This window comes from Argopecten irradians, chromosome 5 (assembly GCF_041381155.1).
Source record: "Argopecten irradians isolate NY chromosome 5, Ai_NY, whole genome shotgun sequence".
NCBI classification, from domain to species: Eukaryota; Metazoa; Mollusca; class Bivalvia; order Pectinida; family Pectinidae; genus Argopecten; species Argopecten irradians.
Window position 1 is genome coordinate 20,644,316 of NC_091138.1, and position 17,646 is coordinate 20,661,961.

At 34.8% G+C, this 17,646-nt stretch overlaps 1 protein-coding gene across 1 annotated transcript in view; it reads left to right on the plus strand.

Annotated features, from left to right (window-relative positions):
* LOC138323175 (WW domain-binding protein 11-like) overlaps window positions 1-12,339 on the plus strand; it is a 30,006-nt gene extending 17,667 nt beyond the window's left edge. The window contains exon 15 of the mRNA XM_069267583.1: window positions 11,534-12,339. The gene's annotated coding sequence lies outside the window, so the exon portion shown is untranslated. The remainder of the gene's footprint in view (window positions 1-11,533) is intronic.
* Window positions 12,340-17,646: the final 5,307 nt, after the last annotated feature.

Genomic DNA, 17,646 nt, shown 5'->3' on the forward strand with positions numbered 1-17,646 from the left:
ATCAGTAGACAGCATAGTTACCTTGTTTAACCTTGATACCTGTTTTACAGATGTAGAGGTACATCACACATCATCAGTAGACAGCATAGTTACCTTGTTTAACCTTGATACCTGTTTTACAGATGTAGAGGTACATCACACATCATCAGTAGACAGCATAGTCACCTTGTTTAACCTTGATACCTGTTTTACAGATGTAGAGGTACATCACACATCATCAGTAGACAGCATAGTCACCTTGTTTAACCTTGATACCTGTTTTTATAGATGTAGAGGTACATCACACATCATCAGTAGACAGCATAGTCACCTTGTTTAACCTTGATACCTGTTTTACAGATGTAGAGGTACATCACACATCATCAGTAGACAGCATAGTTACCTTGTTTAACCTTGATACCTGTTTTATAGATGTAAAGGTACATCACACATCATCAGTAGACAGCATAGTTACCTTGTTTAACCTTGATACCTGTTTTATAGATGTAGAGGTACATCACACATCATCAGTAGACAGCATAGTCACCTTGTTTAACCTTGATACCTGTTTTACAGATGTAGAGGTACATCACACATCATCAGTAGACAGCATAGTCACCTTGTTTAACCTTGATACCTGTTTTATAGATGTAGAGGTACATCACACATCATCAGTAGACAGCATAGTTACCTTGTTTAACCTTGATACCTGTTTTACAGATGTAGAGGTACATCACACATCATCAGTAGACAGCATAGTTACCTTGTTTAACCTTGATACCTGTTTTACAGATGTAGAGGTACATCACACATCATCAGTAGACAGCATAGTCACCTTGTTTAACCTTGATACCTGTTTTTATAGATGTAGAGGTACATCACACATCATCAGTAGACAGCATAGTCACCTTGTTTAATCTTGATACCTGTTTTATAGATGAAGAGGTACATCACACATCATCAGTAGACAGCATAGATACCTTGTTTAACCTTGATACCTGTTTTACAGATGTAGAGGTACATCACATATCATCAGTAGACAGCATAGTTACCTTGTTTAACCTTGATACCTGTTTTACAGATGTAGAGGTACATCACACATCATCAGTAGACAGCATAGTCACCTTGTTTAACCTTGATACCTGTTTTATAGATGTAGAGGTACATCACACATCATCAGTAGACAGCATAGTTACCTTGTTTAACCTTGATACCTGTTTTATAGATGTAGAGGTACATCACACATCATCGGTAGACAGCATAGTCACCTTGTTTAACCTTGATACCTGTTTTATAGATGTAGAGGTACATCACACATCATCAGTAGACAGCATAGTCACCTTGTTTAACCTTGATACCTGTTTTACAGATGTAGAGGTACATCACACATCATCAGTAGACAGCATAGTCACCTTGTTTAACCTTGATACCTGTTTTACAGATGTAGAGGTACATCACACATCATCAGTAGACAGCATAGTCACCTTGTTTAACCTTGATACCTGTTTTTACAGATGTAGAGGTACATCACACATCATCAGTAGACAGCATAGTCACCTTGTTTAACCTTGATACCTGTTTTATAGATGTAGAGGTACATCACACATCATCAGTAGACAGCATAGTCACCTTGTTTAACCTTGATACCTGTTTTATAGATGTAGAGGTACATCACACATCATCAGTAGACAGCATAGTCACCTTGTTTAACCTTGATACCTGTTTTATAGATGTAGAGGTACATCACACATCATCAGTAGACAGCATAGTCACCTTGTTTAACCTTGATACCTGTTTTACAGATGTAGAGGTACATCACACATCATCAGTAGACAGCATAGTTACCTTGTTTAACCTTGATACCTGTTTTATAGATGTAGAGGTACATCACACATCATCAGTAGACAGCATAGTCACCTTGTTTAACCTTGATACCTGTTTTACAGATGTAGAGGTACATCACACATCATCAGTAGACAGCATAGTCACCTTGTTTAACCTTGATACCTGTTTTACAGATGTAGAGGTACATCACACATCATCAGTAGACAGCATAGTCACCTTGTTTAACCTTGATACCTGTTTTTACAGATGTAGAGGTACATCACACATCATCAGTAGACAGCATAGTCACCTTGTTTAACCTTGATACCTGTTTTATAGATGTAGAGGTACATCACACATCATCAGTAGACAGCATAGTTACCTTGTTTAACCTTGATACCTGTTTTACAGATGTAGAGGTACATCACACATCATCAGTAGACAGCATAGTCACCTTGTTTAACCTTGATACCTGTTTTACAGATGTAGAGGTACATCACACATCATCAGTAGACAGCATAGTAACCTTGTTTAACCTTGATACCTGTTTTACAGATGTAGAGGTACATCACACATCATCAGTAGACAGCATAGTCACCTTGTTTAACCTTGATACCTGTTTTACAGATGTAGAGGTACATCACACATCATCAGTAGACAGCATAGTCACCTTGTTTAACCTTGATACCTGTTTTATAGATGTAGAGGTACATCACACATCATCAGTAGACAGCATAGTCACCTTGTTTAACCTTGATACCTGTTTTACAGATATAGAGGTACATCACACATCATCAGTAGACAGCATAGTCACCTTGTTTAACCTTGATACCTGTTTTATAGATGTAAGGTACATCACACATCATCAGTAGACAGCATAGATACCTTGTTTAACCTTGATACCTGTTTTACAGATGTAGAGGTACATCACACATCATCAGTAGACAGCATAGTCACCTTGTTTAACCTTGATACCTGTTTTACAGATGTAGAGGTACATCACACATCATCAGTAGACAGCATAGTCACCTTGTTTAACCTTGATACCTGTTTTATAGATGTAGAGGTACATCACACATCATCAGTAGACAGCATAGTTACCTTGTTTAACCTTGATACCTGTTTTTATAGATGTAAGGTACATCACACATCATCAGTAGACAGCATAGATACCTTTGTTTAACCTTGATACCTGTTTTACAGATGTAGAGGTACATCACACATCATCAGTAGACAGCATAGTCACCTTGTTTAACCTTGATACCTGTTTTACAGATGTAGAGGTATACATCACACATCATCAGTAGACAGCATAGTCACCTTGTTTAACCTTGATACCTGTTTTACAGATGTAGAGGTACATCACACATCATCAGTAGACAGCATAGTCACCTTGTTTAACCTTGATACCTGTTTTACAGATGTAGAGTTACATCACACATCATCAGTAGACAGCATAGTCACCTTGTTTAACCTTGATACCTGTTTTATAGATGTAGAGGTACATCACACATCATCAGTAGATAGCATAGTCACCTTGTTTAACCTTGATACCTGTTTTAATAGATGTAGAGGTACATCACACATCATCAGTAGACAGCATAGTCACCTTGTTTAACCTTGATACCTGTTTTACAGATGTAGAGGTACATCACACATCATCAGTAGACAGCATAGTTACCTTGTTTAACCTTGATACCTGTTTTACAGATGTAGAGGTACATCACACATCATCAGTAGACAGCATAGTCACCTTGTTTAACCTTGATACCTGTTTTACAGATGTAGAGGTACATCACACATCATCAGTAGACAGCATAGTTACCTTGTTTAACCTTGATACCTGTTTTACAGATGTAGAGGTACATCACACATCATCAGTAGACAGCATAGTTACCTTGTTTTAACCTTGATACCTGTTTTATAGATGTAAAGGTACATCACACATCATCAGTAGACAGCATAGTTACCTTGTTTTAACCTTGATACCTGTTTTACAGATGTAGAGGTACATCACACATCATCAGTAGACAGCATAGTCACCTTGTTTAACCTTGATACCTGTTTTATAGATGTAGAGGTACATCACACATCATCAGTAGACAGCATAGTTACCTTGTTTAACCTTGATACCTGTTTTATAGATGTAGGGTACATCACACATCATCAGTAGACAGCATAGTCACCTTGTTTAACCTTGATACCTGTTTTACAGATGTAGAGGTACATCACACATCATCAGTAGACAGCATAGTTACCTTGTTTAACCTTGATACCTGTTTTATAGATGTAGAGGTACATCACACATCATCAGTAGACAGCATAGTTACCTTGTTTAACCTTGATACCTGTTTTACAGATGTAGAGGTACATCACACATCATCAGTAGACAGCATAGTTACCTTGTTTAACCTTGATACCTGTTTTATAGATGTAGAGGTACATCACACATCATCAGTAGACAGCATAGTCACCTTGTTTAACCTTGATACCTGTTTTTATAGATGAAGAGGTACATCACACATCATCAGTAGACAGCATAGATACCTTGTTTAACCTTGATACCTGTTTTATAGATGTAGAGGTACATCACACATCATCAGTAGACAGCATAGTCACCTTGTTTAACCTTGATACCTGTTTTATAGATGTAGAGGTACATCACACATCATCAGTAGACAGCATAGTTACCTTGTTTAACCTTGATACCTGTTTTACAGATGTAGAGGTACATCACACATCATCAGTAGACAGCATAGTTACCTTGTTTAACCTTGATACCTGTTTTATAGATGTAAAGGTACATCACACACATCATCAGTAGACAGCATAGTCACCTTGTTTAACCTTGATACCTGTTTTACAGATGTAGAGGTACATCACACATCATCAGTAGACAGCATAGTCACCTTGTTTAACCTTGATACCTGTTTTATAGATGTAGAGGTACATCACACATCATCAGTAGACAGCATAGTTACCTTGTTTAACCTTGATACCTGTTTTACAGATGTAGAGGTACATCACACATCATCAGTAGACAGCATAGTCACCTTGTTTAACCTTGATACCTGTTTTATAGATGTAGAGGTACATCACACATCATCAGTAGACAGCATAGTCACCTTGTTTAACCTTGATACCTGTTTTATAGATGTAGAGGTACATCACACATCATCAGTAGACAGCATAGTTACCTTGTTTAAACCTTGATACCTGTTTTATAGATGTAAAGGTACATCACACATCATCAGTAGACAGCATAGTTACCTTGTTTAACCTTGATACCTGTTTTACAGATGTAGAGGTACATCACACATCATCAGTAGACAGCATAGTTACCTTGTTTAACCTTGATACCTGTTTTACAGATGTAGAGGTACATCACACATCATCAGTAGACAGCATAGTCACCTTGTTTAACCTTGATACCTGTTTTATAGATGTAGAGGTACATCACACATCATCAGTAGACAGCATAGTTACCTTGTTTAACCTTGATACCTGTTTTACAGATGTAGAGGTACATCACACATCATCAGTAGACAGCATAGTTACCTTGTTTAACCTTGATACCTGTTTTACAGATGTAGAGGTACATCACACATCATCAGTAGACAGCATAGTTAACCTTGTTTAACCTTGATACCTGTTTTACAGATGTAGAGGTACATCACACATCATCAGTAGACAGCATAGTTCACCTTGTTTAACCTTGATACCTGTTTTACAGATGTAGAGGTACATCACACATCATCAGTAGACAGCATAGTTACCTTGTTTAACCTTGATACCTGTTTTACAGATGTAGAGGTACATCACACATCATCAGTAGACAGCATAGTCACCTTGTTTAACCTTGATATACCTGTTTTACAGATGTAGAGGTACATCACACATCATCAGTAGACAGCATAGTCACCTTGTTTAACCTTGATACCTGTTTTACAGATGTAGAGGTACATCACACATCATCAGTAGACAGCATAGTTACCTTGTTTAACCTTGATACCTGTGTACTAATATTATTTATTTTTACAAGGCTTGGCAAGCAAAAATCAAGATTTCATCATGAGTTTCATAAAATGTCGTATGAAATAAACACAAATTTTAGATACTTTTTATCATCTATAACAACCTACAATCCGAGGAAAATGTGTTACAAAAATCCAACAAAGGTCATCGTCTTATTATGACGTCTTATAATCTGTTATCGTTTGCTGTCATGATCATCAAGTCATTGAACTAGTGACATATGCAGATTACACTACTATATTTAAAGTTTGATGTACAATCTCCCCACTTGTACACTACTATATTTAAAGTTTGATGGCATCCCCTGTACACTACTATATTTAAAGTTTGATGTACAATGTCCCCTGTACACTACTATATTTAAAGTTTGATGTACAATCTCCCCTGTACACTACTATATTTAAAGTTTGATGTACAATCTCCCCTGTAACTACTATATTTAAAGTTTGATGTACAATCTCCCCTGTACACTACTATATTTAAAGTTTGATGTACAATCTCCCCTGATAAAAGGTACACTACTATATTTAAAGTTTGATGTACAATCTCCCCTGTACACTACTATATTTAAAGTTTGATGTACAATCTCCCCTGTACACTACTATATTTAAAGTTTGATGTACAATCTCCCCTGTACACTACTATATTTAAAGTTTGATGTACAATCTCCCCTGTACACTACTATATTTAAAGTTTGATGTACAATCTCCCCTGTACACTACTATATTTAAAGTTTAATGTACAATGTCCCCTGTACACTACTATATTTAAAGTTTGATGTACAATCTCCCCTGTACACTACTATATTTAAAGTTTGATGTACAATGTCCCCTGTACACTACTATATTTAAAGTTTAATGTACAATGTCCCCTGTACACTACTATATTTAAAGTTTGATGTACAATCTCCCCTGTACACTACTATATTTAAAGTTTGATGTACAACCCTCCTTGTACAACTACACTACTATATTTAAAGTTTGATGTACAATCTCCCCTGTACACTACTATATTTAAAGTTTAATGTACAATCTCCCCTGTACACTACTATATTTAAAGTTTGATGTACAATCTCCCCTGTACACTACTATATTTAAAGTTTGATGTACAATCTCCCCTGTACACTACTATATTTAAAGTTTGATGTACAATCTCCCCTGTACACTACTATATTTAAAGTTTGATGTACAATCTCCCCTGTACACTACTATATTTAAAGTTTGATGTACAATCTCCCCTGTACACTACTATATTTAAAGTTTGATGTACAATCTCCCCTGTACACTACTATATTTAAAGTTTGATGTACAATCTCCCCTGTACACTACTATATATTTAAAGTTTGATGTACAATCTCCCCTGTACACTACTATATTTAAAGTTTGATGTACAATCTCCCCTGTACACTACTATAGTTTGATTACAATTCCCCTGTACACTACTATAATTTAAAGTTTAATGTACAATCTCCCCTGTACACTACTATATTTTAAAGTTTGATGTACAATCTCCCCTGTACACTACTATATTTAAAGTTTGATGTACAATCTCCCCTGTACACTACTATATTTAAAGTTTGATGTACAATCTCCCCTGTACACTACTATATTTAAAGTTTGATGTACAATCTCCCCTGTACACTACTATATTTAAAGTTTGATGTACAATCTCCCCTGTACACTACTATATTTAAAGTTTGATGTACAATGTCCCCTGTACACTACTATATTTAAAGTTTAATGTACAATCTCCCCTGTACACTAACACTACTATATTTAAAGTTTAATGTACAATGTCCCCTGTACACTACTATATTTAAAGTTTGAATGTACAATCTCCCCTGTACACTACTATATTTAAAGTTTGATGTACAATCCCTGTACCCCTAAAGTTTAATGTACAATCCCCCTGTACACTACTATATTTAAAGTTTGATGTACAATCTCCCCTGTACACTACTATATTTAAAGTTTGATGTACAATCTCCCCTGTACACTACTATATTTAAAGTTTGATGTACAATCTCCCCTGTACACTACTATATTTAAAGTTTGATGTACAATCTCCCCTGTACACTACTATATTTAAAGTTTGATGTACAATCTCCCCTGTACACTACTATATTTAAAGTTTGATGTACAATCTCCCCTGTACACTACTATATTTAAAGTTTGATGTACAATCTCCCCTGTACACTACTATATTTAAAGTTTGATGTACAATCTCCCCTGTACACTACTATATTTAAAGTTTGATGTACAATCTCCCCTGTACACTACTATATTTAAAGTTTGATGTACAATCTCCCCTGTACACTACTATATTTAAAGTTTAATGTACAATCTCCCCTGTACACTACTATATTTAAAGTTTAATGTACAATCTCCCCTGTACACTACTATATTTAAAGTTTGATGTACAATCTCCCCTGTACACTACTATATTTAAAGTTTGATGTACAATCTCCCCTGTACACTACTATATTTAAAGTTTGATGTACAATCTCCCCTGTACACTACTATATTTAAAGTTTGATGTACAATCTCCCCTGTACACTACTATATTTAAAGTTTAATGTACAATCTCCCCTGTACACTACTATATTTAAAGTTTGATGTACAATCTCCCCTGTACACTACTATATTTAAAGTTTGATGTACAATCTCCCCTGTACACTACTATATTTAAAGTTTGATGTACAATCTCCCCTGTACACTACTATATTTAAAGTTTGATGTACAATCTCCCCTGTACACTACTATATTTAAAGTTTAATGTACAATCTCCCCTGTACACTACTATATTTAAAGTTTGATGTACAATCTCCCCTGTACACTACTATATTTAAAGTTTGATGTACAATCTCCCCTGTACACTACTATATTTAAAGTTTGATGTACAATGTCCCCTGTACACTACTATATTTAAAGTTTGATGTACAATCTCCCCTGTACACTACTATATTTAAAGTTTGATGTACAATCTCCCCTGTACACTACTATATTTAAAGTTTGATGTACAATCTCCCCTGTACACTACTATATTTAAAGTTTAATGTACAATCTCCCCTGTACACTACTATATTTAAAGTTTAATGTACAATGTCCCCTGTACACTACTATATTTAAAGTTTGATGTACAATCTCCCCTGTACACTACTATATTTAAAGTTTGATGTACAATCTCCCCTGTACACTACTATATTTAAAGTTTGATGTACAATCTCCCCTGTACACTACTATATTTAAAGTTTGATGTACAATCTCCCCTGTACACTACTATATTTAAAGTTTGATGTACAATCTCCCCTGTACACTACTATATTTAAAGTTTGATGTACAATCTCCCCTGTACACTACTATATTTAAAGTTTAATGTACAATCTCCCCTGTACACTACTATATTTAAAGTTTAATGTACAATGTCCCCTGTACACTACTATATTTAAAGTTTATGTACAATCTCCCCTGTACACACTATATTTAAAGTTTGATGTACAATCTCCCCTGTACACTACTATATTTAAAGTTTGATGTACAATCTCCCCTGTACACTACTATATTTAAAGTTTGATGTACAATCTCCCCTGTACACTACTATATTTAAAGTTTGATGTACAATCTCCCCTGTACACTACTATATTTAAAGTTTGATGTACAATCTCCCCTGTACACTACTATATTTAAAGTTTGATGTACAATGTCCCCTGTACACTACTATATTTAAAGTTTGATGTACAATCTCCCCTGTACACTACTATATTTAAAGTTTAATGTACAATCTCCCCTGTACACTACTATATTTAAAGTTTGATGTACAATCTCCCCTGTACACTACTATATTTAAAGTTTGATGTACAATCTCCCCTGTACACTACTATATTTAAAGTTTGATGTACAATCTCCCCTGTACACTACTATATTTAAAGTTTGATGTACAATCTCCCCTGTACACTACTATATTTAAAGTTTGATGTACAATCTCCCCTGTACACTACTATATTTAAAGTTTGATGTACAATCTCCCCTGTACACTACTATATTTAAAGTTTGATGTACAATGTCCCCTGTACACTACTATATTTAAAGTTTGATGTACAATCTCCCCTGTACACTACTATATTTAAAGTTTGATGTACAATGTCCCCTGTACACTACTATATTTAAAGTTTGATGTACAATCTCCCCTGTACACTACTATATTTAAAGTTTGATGTACAATCTCCCCTGTACACTACTATATTTAAAGTTTGATGTACAATCTCCCCTGTACACTACTATATTTAAAGTTTAATGTACAATCTCCCCTGTACACTACTATATTTAAAGTTTAATGTACAATCTCCCCTGTACACTACTATATTTAAAGTTTGATGTACAATCTCCCCTGTACACTACTATATTTAAAGTTTGATGTACAATCTCCCCTGTACACTACTATATTTAAAGTTTAATGTACAATCTCCCCTGTACACTACTATATTTAAAGTTTGATGTACAATCTCCCCTGTACACTACTATATTTAAAGTTTGATGTACAATCTCCCCTGTACACTACTATATTTAAAGTTTAATGTACAATCTCCCCTGTACACTACTATATTTAAAGTTTAATGTACAATGTCCCCTGTACACTACTATATTTAAAGTTTGATGTACAATCTCCCCTGTACACTACTATATTTAAAGTTTAATGTACAAGTCACCCCTGTACACTACTATATTTAAAGTTTGATGTACAATCTCCCCTGTACACTACTATATTTAAAGTTTGATGTACAATTCCCCTGTACACTACTATATTTAAAGTTTGATGTACAATCTCCCCTGTACACTACTATATTTAAAGTTTATGTTTACACTACATATTTAAAGTTTGATGTACAATCTCCCCTGTACACTACTATATTTAAAGTTTGATGTACAATCTCCCCTGTACACTACTATATTTAAAGTTTGATGTACAATCTCCCCTGTACACTACTATATTTAAAGTTTGATGTACAATCTCCCCTGTACACTACTATATTTAAAGTTTGATGTACAATCTCCCCTGTACACTACTATATTTAAAGTTTGATGTACAATCTCCCCTGTACACTACTATATTTAAAGTTTGATGTACTAATTTAAAATGTACCTCCCCTGTACACTACTATATTTAAAGTTTGATGTACAATCTCCCCTGTACACTACTATATTTAAAGTTTGATGTACAATCTCCCCTGTACACTTAAATAATTAAAGCTTTTATCCGACAACTATCCAGCTGGCTCACACAATGTATGTACTACTCCACAAATAATGCGGTTCCCTTCCAGATCTCTTTGAATATACCTGTAATTATAGATCCTAAAGGTATTATTCATTGGTATAAATAATAAATTTATTCTATGAAAAGCTAAAAATACATTTATTCTTCATATTGAAAAGATAATAAAATATTCATGTTGCTCTAGTTTCCAGACAAAAATTAGGTTAAATTGTTCTTAACTGACAGTATAGTTTTAAAAATATTGCATTTTTCTTCAGTTTTCTTTAACAAAATAAGTGTCCAGATTTTGACAAGCATACTACAAACTCCCAAACAGAGGTGTATTCACAGTGTACATATATCTCACACACAGGGAATCTGTCCATCTGCTTAGCAATATACATAAATTGTCCAAGTCAATATTTCTGGTTTTGTTTTACAGGTTGTTCCTGTTGTTATGACTGTAATCTCAGACAAGATTTGGCGAGGACCGGGTCTAGACAGACAACACAGCTGAGCTGTCACAGATGTACCCAGTGTTGAAGATGTGCCAGCTTTGTAGACACACGTGGGATGTTTGTGTTGGACACATGGTTATCTGCCCCTGGTCACCAAACACTTCCTGTGAACAGTGTGGACTATTGCCATAGTGATGCACCATACAGAAAAAATATCTGTAACCAGCTTCATAGATAGAGGGGCTAAATGAAGTGTCATATGTAGATGTTGTGAACACATTTGTCAACTTTTTGAAGAGCAACAGTAACTTTGTTATTCTCTTTAGGACCAGGAAATGATAATTTCATTGATATAAATACTGATGGTGTATGGGGAGAGAATGGTTAGATTGGTGTTAGGGTGTGCTGTGTGTCTGTAGTAGTGTGTGGGGTAACAGGTGTTTGGAGTATATGGAATGTACACAGCTATCATGGTAGGCAGGATTTTCTTTCCCATGACTGAAACTAAAATTATGGAATGTATGAAGACTTAAATCTGTAAAATTGATTTGTGTTTTGTTTGATTTTCTCCATATGGAGAGTAGGAGATGTATGGGAGGTGTGACAGGCACTATATATACAGAATGTGGATGTGGTGGTGTATGTAAGTCTTAACAGTATGTAGGGGACAGCATTGTTCACCACAGTACTTATCGGCAAGGATCATAATATTGATGGGCCCGCTAGGATTCCTTTGTCCCATTTTAATATTTTTGGCGACTTGTCAAATTAAAATTATAATGAACTTTTATGGAAGTGTTTTCTTGGTTTCTATTTTGTGTAATTACCTGAGCTGACCGAGATATTAGTTCATTATTAATGACCGGATCACCTCCTGTGAACCACTCATGATCACTCCAGACTACTGTACAATGGCTGGTTAACTTATCACAAAAATAATCATGCTCATTATTTCATACATTTAGACACATATATACAACAGTTATATGTAATGATGTGTCTGAAATTTCCATTTTATCACATTTCACTTAAGATTTGAAAATTAAAAATGATAATTACATAAATTATCACAAAATATTTAAAATTGTACAAAGATTGAATTTCTAATGGAATGTTTTAAGTTGACAATGCTATATGTTCAGTGTCCTTTGGTGTCCTGTGTGTGTATATTAAGTTACACTTATGTTATTACCTCCATTGAGAGAGAATTAAAAACGGATATAATCTCGTGTATAACTCCCTTTGGTGTATCAGTCAGCTGGTACAGGTGTTTTAATTAAGTTCGTTTAGAACTTTTAAACATTGCACAATGTTTATAATGTTTACAATGGTACCAAAGTTTATTCTATTAAGTAATCAAAAGAAATGTTCAGGTAAAACTCGATGTAAAAATTCCTATTTATAAAAATCAATGTATGGAAAAAAGTTAGTCATGACGAAATTTTGATTTCAGATTTCAGAGAAGACCCTTAATATGGATGGTTCCTATTCCTTAAATTCAGAATTTCTTTCCTATACAGTGATTTATGAGACTTACCTAAAGCTAGACGAGTCTTGGATTCAAGATTTTTAAGGTATTCAACAAAAATTTGACACCCTGTCCACTGTAATATTTCTTAGTACAATGTAAATTGTGTTCTAAGTTATATTTTCCTTAGCAGCAATCTATGTTTACTTTGAACTTTAAATATATACTGCTATGGATGATATTAAGTAAAGAAATACCTAAACAAAGAACGGATGAAACTTGGGCCAGGTGGCCATTAAGAAGAATTCTCCTTGGTTGAAATCTGTCTTAAGATTTGACTGTTTAAAACCATTCAAATATTTAGTAAAGTTTTAAAAGATGTCCTTCATACTGCTGTTAAAAACTGTTAAAGAATACATAATTACAAAGAGTATATCTTTCCATTTCCTGGCTGTGGTGTTGAAGTGGTTAAGGTGTCTCAGATTCTACCAGGGCCAGTGGCTCATCAATCTTTGGACTACAATGGTAAAATGAAAACGATGTCTAATTCCCTAGCACCCTACATCTGGGCTGTGGTTTAAAATATTTTAATCAAAAGATTGTAATTTGGATTGGACAGCATGCTGTTTATATATGTCTCTCCATACTTCTGATCTATTTGTGACAAAATCTTTGAGGCAATGTTTTCATTCTTTTGTATTTACAATTGTATTTAAATACCAGTACACAAATTCACCTTTCCCTGTGGCAACTCGATTTCAAGCTGATTTCTAAATTTCATATATTGGTTAGGTATGATTAATCCCGAATATCTCAAACGATATTGTGTTTGAAGGTGACACGGTCTTTTATAGAAAATCTGTATTATTATATCAGTTAATATGTTGATTTTGTATATAATATGGCTATTGAATAGGTATACCTGAAACTTCAGTAAGCTGTCACACATTAAAAAATAGACATTTAAAATGTATGAAAACATTGTAGAACATTTCTTAATGTGGAAACCACATACATTAACACTGAACACATCCCAAAGCTCTTTCTGATTCATGCACAAATTAATCACCAATTTAAATATTATCTTATGCAATGTAGAAATCTAAGTTTGGCTACATAAGTAGCTGATATTGGGCCCGCCGATAGATTCCTGACAGACTTTTCAAGTTTAAATTGTTCTTAGTATAACAGCCATTATATCCGTGCTGAAGTATTGATTTATAGGGAGGTCAGTAAATATTGGAGCACCTAGACAAAGATAGCTGTACAGCTAGACCTGCATACCTAACTTATCCTGAATGTAACCTTGTACACAGCCAAACTTCATTATCTTGAATTAAAACTAGCAGGACCGTTTAAACTTAAACTATCTTAAAAGAAATAAAGTGATCGCGTCAAGTTTGGCAAGGACTGATGCAATATTTCTAATTAAACAGGGTCTTTGAGTGACATATAGGATTACCTATGAAAGTAAAACATAGTTGGTTACCTTATTGGGCATACCTACGTAAGGTCGTGCTCACCACGGTCAACCTTCACAGGTGATAAGAGACTCGTTAAACATACCTGGATATATGTGGCCTCCCCCGACAGTGGCCTGGTTAAGGTAGTACTGACTGGGTCAACATTATCTCAAATATTTACACAGTACCCAACCTCTAAATACACCAGTCTATTTATATTGGTAAACATTAGTCTATGTAAAGATGCTTGCTTGACAAAGATAAATATCTAGATTATTACCAAGAACCTGGCATTTGTATACAGTTGTCCTCTAGAATGTACCCGGTTCTTGCATCTCTGCTTCAAAGATGATCATATCTCTCCTTAATCAGATACTTAATTAGTGAAAACTTTGGTTATGCAGTCTATATAAGTTACATTAGGGATTGTGTAGAGGATTGAGGACAGTGATAGGATGTCCGTCATAATAAGAACATTTTATTGAAAGTGTAGGTTTTCAAGGTTTTCCTAGCTTTTTTAACTCTGATCGAGTTAAACTTTGATAAAGTGTGTTATACAGCTCCTGTCTGACATGTTTTTATAACTCACATTTTTATTAGCCCACCATCATCAGATGGTGGGCTATTCAAATTGCCTTTCGTCCGTGGTCCATCGTCCCTCCGTCCGTCTGTCCGTTAACAATTCTTGTTACCGCTATTTCTCAGAAAGTACTGAAGGGATCTTTCTCAAATTTCACATATAGGTTCCCCTAGGGCCCTAGTTGTGCATATTGCATTTTGGGACTGATCGTTCAACAAGGTGGCCGACCGGCGGCCATCTTGGATTTTGATAGTTAAAGTTTGTTACAGCTAATTCCCAGAAAGTACTGAAGGAATCTTTCTCAAATTTCATATGTAGGTTCCCCTAGGGCGATAGTTGTGCATATTGCATTTTGGGACCAATCGGTCAACAAGATGGCCGACTGGCGGCCATCTTGGATTTTGATGGTTAAAGTTTGTTACCGCTATTTCTCAGAAAGTACTGAAGGGATCTTTCTCAAATTTCATATGTAGGTTTCCCTAGGGCCCTAGTTGTGCATATTGCATTTTGGGACTGATCGGTCAACAAGATGGCCGACCAGCAGCCATCTTGGATTTTGATAGTTAAAGTTTGTTACCGCTAATTCCCAGAAAGTACTGAAGGAATCTTTCTCAAATTTCATATGTAGGTTCCCCTAGGGCGATAGTTGTGCATATTGCATTTTGGGACCAATCGGTCAACAAGATGGCCGACTGGCGGCCATCTTTGATTTTGATGGTTAAAGTTTGTTACCGCTATTTCTCAGAAAGTACTGAAGGGATCTTTCTCAAATTTCATATGTAGGTTTCCCTAGGGCCCTAGTTGTGCATATTGCATGTTGGGACCTATCAGTCAACAAGATGGCCGACCGGCAGCCATCTTGGATTTTGATAGTTAAAGTTTGTTACGGCTATTTCTCAGAAAGTACTGAAGGAATCTTTCTCAAATTTCATGTGCAGGTTCCTGAAGGGGTCTAGTGCATTTTCGGACTTATCGGTCAGCAAGATGATCGACAGGTAGCCATCTTGGATTTTGATAATTGAAGTTTGTTACTGCTACATATCTCAGAAAGTACTGAAAGGATCTTTCTCAAGTTTCATATATAGTATGTAGTAAAAGTTTGAAAAGCAGGGAAAAGATCCCTCTTTCTGTTGTCAGACATAGATCATTCTTTGGTGGGCGCCAAGATCCCACTGGGATCTCTTGTTTCAATGAGTCCTCGGTATACATTGTACATCAAACTTTGGTGAGGTGAGTTTCCAAAAGACTATTTTATAAAATCTTTCAAAAGCTTATGTGAATTTCTTAGCACAAATTGATCCAAATTTTTTTTCTAGAAAAATTAATTTGACATGATGTACAGGCCTGTAAGATGTAATTATGATGGATCATATTTAACAATAGAATGATCTGATAATGTACGTACACAGACAGACAGTAATTATTACCTGGCAGTCTTGTGACAAACAATTCCTTATGAAACTGGCTGGATCAATATGTAACAAACATCTGAGGACTCTATCCTAATTAGCTGTCTTTCATGTGTACCTAGACGTAGCTTATAGCTAGTTCAAGTACATCAAGGTCTGGTGAAAATATCATATTATAAAGTTAGGCTGGTTATCAAGAAGATTTCAAGTTAGGATGTATGAAATTTAATCTCTTTTTTTTTCTCTCCATAAATTCTAAATCATTTTTAAGCTGGCAAAATATAATGGATGCTGATAAAGTGATGGCAAACAATCTATTGTTATGATATATATTAACTCTGGAAACACAACTTCAATAGTTGTCCTATAAGCCTAAATATCAGAGAGGAGACAACATATGTATACCATGGTAATGGAGATGTACAGGAGAGCTTGTCATAACTGGCCTTTACTCGGTAACCCAGATCAATATGTTGTCTACTTCACTCTATGACATTTTCCTTCTTATCTTATTGTAATTAAAACCTGTCTATATCAGTGACAAAGACTGACTAATTCTTTATGTATCCTCAGAAGTGGGGTATGTGTGAGCTAGAGACAGGAAAAAGATCTTGCGTGGTCACCAGTTTGGAAGTGATGATTGTATTTCTATGTTGTATTACCAGCTACAAGATGGTGATAATAAGATAGTTCCCTGATAGAACAATAACATCCGCCATTCCTGTCGTCATAACCACCCCCTCAACACCTTAATAAAAAAGGTTGTACAAATTTTACATGAGCTTTTAAATTAACACTATATAACTACTCCACTAAAATAGATTTTTTGAGTATTATTTTTTCATTGAATGTTATTACCTCTAAGTCATTATTATTTTCATTAAAAAAAGTTGAAATTTTGATAGAGTAACTTTTGATTTTGAAATAACTTATCTACTGTTCAACTTTTGTTTGGTAATAGTAAGCTTTATTTTCTCTGTTTGGTAATAGTAAGCTTTATTTTATTTATGTGAATGGTTTAATTGTCCTTTTGTAGCAACAATTTTTATCTGGTTTAATTAAAATGTCATCCTGTGACTTTTGTGGAAACAATTTAGAACTGTAATCATAAATTAGGTGAGAAGTGTACATGTTTGAGCCGGCGGATTCTCTTCAGACGATTTAAATTGTAATTTTC